Genomic DNA, 5,900 nt, shown 5'->3' with positions numbered 1-5,900 from the left:
CTGGTGCCAAGTACCGGAGGTAGTCTTCACATAGCAGTAAGAGTGGAGAAAGTCCTTATCATAAGAACTCAGGGAATTCAGGAAAAGGGCGGGATATTTCTTACGCGCAGCAAAACTATACAGGGGACCCCCCTGCAATCTTAAGGTATGGGTCTGGACAAATAATTTAAAAGTATCCTTAACACCATGAGCGGTGCAGAGAATATGAAAACAATACAACCTCCGAATGGCGGAGGGAGCTATTTGGTAGAAGAGGATTTTGAAGTGATTGGCCACATTTATTATAAGCGGAGGAGGGGGAAGCCTCAAACCGGCATCTATCTGGGCTCGCCAGATAACCGCCATGTTCATGTTCAGTTTATCAAAGGCAGGCATCAAAGCCTTAGATTGGGATTCGAATTCCAAACCCTCAGGCCGCCTACATAGGTCACACATCTTGTGCATGCTCGCCACACTCAATCGGGATTTGGGTATGGATTTGGGTGACCTAGGGGCTTTCCTCTTTCCCTTAGAGGTTTTAGGGGTTCCGGAAGAAGGGAGGGAGGATCCAGAGGCCGACGGAGAAGCCTGGGGAGAACTAGGGTTCGAAGGAGGGGGAGAATCAACCGGAGAAGTTACGGGAGAGGGAGAAGTGGAGGAGGAAAAATCAGGCTGGACAACAGGGGCGGAAGAGGAAGCCATTATCGTAAAAAATTAAAAACCTAGGGTTCACGCTCAATCAGAGCACCAAAAAAATCCCAAAATCACTCTACACTAAACAGGGAGAGGAGGATACGCGAGTTACCTAAGATCAAAGAAAGATCGACGGTAAAGACTGGAACGGGGAGGTCGCAGGAAATACGCCGGAACAGGGAGAGGATCGCCGGAAATCACAGTCGAAGGGATTCGGAAAAACTGGAGAAGATGAATAGTAGAAAGTAAAAATTTGAAACGACTAAGTAAACCGTACGCGGGCAACTACTAACATACGGGATGAACGACACGTGGCATCAGGGAAATAATCGAGGGCCGAGAATTCCTACGGAGAGACGAAAAGACGCAAAGGTTAAAAAGTAACCTCGAAAAATGGAAAAGGACACTGTAAAAGGGGGGCATTTAATGCGGGTGACGTCAACCACGCGGGCGAACACTCTGACTAGGTTACTCTGCTCCAGAGCGCACTAGTCAGACTAGAGGGGGGAGTAGTTGATGAGGAGTAATATGTGCAGAGCAGAGAAATGATATAAATCAGAGGAGCAGGCTTTATCAGAGAAACGGGCCTCACCAGTGGAATGGATACATCAAAGAAATGGACTATGCCAGAGGAATCGCCTTTGCCAGAGGAACCGCCTTTGCCAGAGCAACCACCTTTGTCAGAGGAACCACCTTTACCAGAGAAACGGGTTCTCGCGGAGAAGTCAGAGGAATGGACCTCATCAAAGGAACGACCTGCGCCAGAGAAGACGCTCTCGCCAGAGGAACGGTTTTCGCCAGAGGAATCACCAGAAATGCGGGAAGATCTCCCGCAAGAGGGCAATTTTACTATTATGCCCTTAACCACGCAAGGCGCATGCTCCAGCGATGAATGTACCATTTTACCCTTTACGTGTAATCTATAAATAGTTGCTTACGTGCTCCTTGTAACCTTACGCTATCTTCACTCTTAATACTACAACATTTTTCCTCTCAAGCTTTCAATCTTACTCTTCTCTCTCAATTTCCAAGCAACACTAGGTATTTCTCATCATTCTATCGCAATTCACCGATAAAATCTATACCCACTCGATTACGTTTCACCACATCTAAAACTACTACTGTAGGTGGAGGTTCATACTTTATGTCTTTAATTGATGATTTTTCAAGAAAGGTATGGGTTTATATTTTGAAACATAAATCTGATGCTTTTAACAAGTTTGTTGAGTGGTGCAGTGAAGTTGAGAATGAAAAAGGGTGTAAGCTCAAGTGCTTAAGGACAGACAATGGCTTGGAGTTTACATCAGAAAAGTTTCAAGAATATTGCAGAGACAAAGGTATTAAAAGGCATAAATCTGTTTCTGAACAGAATGGAGTGGTAAAAAGAATGAATAGGACTTTACTTGAGAGAGTGAGATGTATGCTTTCTAGCTCAGGTTTATCTGCTAAATTCTGGGGTGAAACAGTGACTACTGCTGCCTACTTAATAAATAGATGTCCCTCTGCAGCTATAGATTTTAAAACACCTGAAGAAAAATGGTACGGGAGACCTGCTAACTATTCAAATCTTAGGAGTTTTGGTTGCTTAGCCTACATGCATACTAGGTAGGATAAGTTGGAACCTAGAGCTCTTAAATGTGTTATGATAGGTTATCCCACAGGTGTTAAGGGTTATAAACTTTGGTGTATAGAACCTGGTAGAGGGAAGGCTCTAATAAGTAGAGATGTTGTGTTTAAAGAACACATTATGCCATTAAAACCAGACAACACTAGCACTAATAAGAGTATTGAGATTAAAGTAGAAACTGAGGAGGGATGTAGTAACTCAGATACAAAGATTCAACCTGTAGACAAAACTTCTCTAAAAGAAGAAGAAGAGGATATTAGTGTTAGAAATATTGGTGACTTAAGTGAGTATCATCTTGCTAGAGATAGAGCTAGAAGAGTTATTAAACCTCCTGCTAGATACTCTAAGGCAGACCAGATAAGCTTTGATTTCTCTGTAGCTGAAGAAATTAACTACAAAGAACCTAAAAACTATAAGGAAGCCATTAGTTTCTCTGACAGTAAACACTAGATAAAAGCTATGGAGAAAGAGATAGAGTCTTTAAGAAAGAATGATACATGGACTCTTGTTAAGTTACCTAAGGGTAAGAAATATGTTAGCTGTAAATGGTTGTATAAAAAGAAGGTGGAGGTCATACATGGGTCTAAGGTGATTAGGTATAAAGCTAGATTTGTAGCTAGAGGTTTTTCTTAACAAGAGGGAATTGATTTCAATGAAATATTTTCTCTTGTTGTTAAGCACTGTTCCATTAGACTTATTCTAGCCATTACTGCTTATATGGATCTAGAACTATAGCAAATGGATGTTAAGACTGCCTTCCTCAATGGTAAACTAGAATAAATCATTTACATGTGTCAGCCAGAGGGTTTTGAAAAAGGTGTTAATCTTGTATATCTGCTAAAGAAATCTTTATATGGCCTTAAGCAAAGCCCTAGGCAGTGGAATAAATGCTTTGATGATTTCATGTGCAGTATAGGTTTCACTAGAACCTTACATGACAAATGTGTATATCTGAAGAAAACCAGCAATAATGACTTAATGTTCTTACTTCCTTATGTTGATGATATGTTTATTGCTGGTAAGACTAGTTCTGATATTGAAAAGTGAAGCAATCTCTTAGTTCTAAGTTTGATATGAAGGATTTAGGGTGTGCTTCTAGAATCCTTGGCATGGATATCAAACGTGACAGGAAGAAAAAGGAACTAAGACTAGTTCAGACTGACTACATTAGGAAAGTTCTTGCTAGATTTAATATGAATGAAGCTAAGCTTGTCTCTACACCTATAGCTCAACATATTAAACTCTCAAGTGAACAATGTCCTAAAACTGATGATGAAGTTAAGGATATGAGTGATGTTCATTATGCTAATGTAGTTGGTAGTATCATGTATGCTATGTTGTGTACTAGGCCTAACCTTGCTCATGCTGTGAGTGTGGTAAGTAGATTCATGTCAAATCCTGGAAGAAGTTATTAGCATGCTCTGAAACATGTGTTAAGATACCATAAAGCTACTTCAGAATTGGGTATTTTATTTGAAGGTGGAGTTTCTGATACTAACAATACTCTTGTAGGTTTTACTGATTCTGATTATGCAGGAAACCTTGACACTAGAAAGTCTCAATCAGGCTTTGTATTTACTCTTTATGGATCAGCTGTAAGCTGGAAATCTACTTTGCAATTTGTTGTAGCTCTTTCAACAACAGAAGCAGAATATATGGCCATTACTGAAGCTATGAAAGAGAGTATTTGGATGAAAGGCATGTTGCAGGAGCTAGGGATAAATCAAGAATTGAAGTTGTTACAATTTTTTGTGACAGTCAAAGTGCTATCCATCTTGTGAAGCACCAAGTCTTTCATGAAAGATCCAAACATATAGATGTTAGGCTTCACTTTGTGAGAGACATTGTTGAGCAGAGAACTGCGAAGGTAATTAAGATATCTACAGATGAGAATGCATCTAACATGCTCACCAAAGCTCTGCCAGTAACTAAGTTCAGAAAGTGTTGCACACTGATTGGAATGAGCTCTTCTAATGAAGAGTTAAACTGAAGTTCAGTAAGTGTAAAGGTAAAAGAAAGGTAAATTTTTATTTGCATTTGTCAAGATGAAGAATTGTTATTTGGAGGTGCCTACATGCAAATAATAATTAAAGCTGAAGGACTCAATAACAAATACTACTTCATTCAGGATGAGTTATATATGTCCAATCTCTAGTGATGGTGGGACCAACCAAGCCAAGATGTATGTAGTTCAACCCGACCTATTTGACTCTCTGGCCGCAGTTATTTAGGTGGTATTCCGAGATTGAAGAGATCGAATTCCTCCCAGGAACACACGAAAGAAAGATATGAACTGGGTAAATAGAAATAGAAAAGAGATGTTTCCAATTCATCAAAATGTGAAGCTTTTTCTACATCCATATGATCTGCTAAAGTGGATAGGTATTGACCATATAATAAAAGAAGATATTGGTCCATGGAGTCAATATGTTGCTAAAGTTGTTAAAGGGATTTAACAGCTCAACCAAAAGCTCAATTGCTTGTTCCAGAAGCTCATTTTTGTGTCTAGATTCATCCTTAGTGTTTAGTTTAATTGTGGCAATTTTTTATGTAGCAATTTCTGATTCCAGCGATAGTTAATTAGTTTTTACAAGTGAGAGAAGTGTGAAGAGAGTAGTGGTGAAAAACAGAGAGGAAAAAGTCTTGAGAGTCTTGAGATTTCTTTGTTTTCTATTCTTTCATTATTGTTTTTGTTGTATGCTAAAAAAAAAATAAAGAAATAGAGTTTACAATATTGTAAAACTTCATTATATCCAAAATATCAAATGAAATAAATCAATCTATAAATTGCAGGGTTATTACGAGATGCGAGGTGAATGTATGATGTAACCCATGAATTATGGGCATGCTTAGTTTTACGAATATTCATAGCCTCCATTATACTCATTATAGTCTCTTATTTAAAATATTAATAAAAAAATAATTATAAATTTATTATTTTATCCTATGATTCATACCCTCAAATTAATTAAATATCTTAGAAATAATTTATCATTTGTTGCCTACAGGAAACTTGGGCGGCGGCGAGATTTACCGGATATCTTAGAAATAATTTATCATATGTGACGGCCAGATACACTGGAGTAAAAAAGATCCTAGAAAGATGTGAGGAAAATACTTCCAATGAAGATGATAAAAGAAAACTACTTTCACATTGGGGATGTATATAGCAGTGAATGTTTCGGCTTAGAACTTGAAACTGGAGTGAGTTTATTTTGTTTTATCTATTAGCTAGGCAATATCACATACCCATCAGAGAGTCAATGGCCCAGTCACGGAGATTATGGCTCTTTATGGGCCTTATCACATATACAATGCGCTTGCAGGTTACCGCTCTTCTAAAGCAAGACAGAGTGAAATCTAAAACACCATGTGCTCATGATGGGGACAGTATTGCGAGTGGAATAACGGTTTCACTTTTTATGTGATTGTTAAAATAATTAAAGTGGAGTAAGTGTCCTACCTATTTTTACTAAAATAAAAATTTGGATACAAAAATGTGGGACATCCAAAAATAGAAATATGGATACTAAAAGTTGGGACGAATAAAATATTTTGCAGTAATTCAATTTATTTTCTCATATTTAATGTTCTAGATGTA

This window comes from Salvia miltiorrhiza, chromosome 4 (assembly GCF_028751815.1).
Source record: "Salvia miltiorrhiza cultivar Shanhuang (shh) chromosome 4, IMPLAD_Smil_shh, whole genome shotgun sequence".
NCBI lineage: Eukaryota > Viridiplantae > Streptophyta > Magnoliopsida > Lamiales > Lamiaceae > Salvia > Salvia miltiorrhiza.
Note: the sequence above shows the minus strand (reverse complement) of the source record.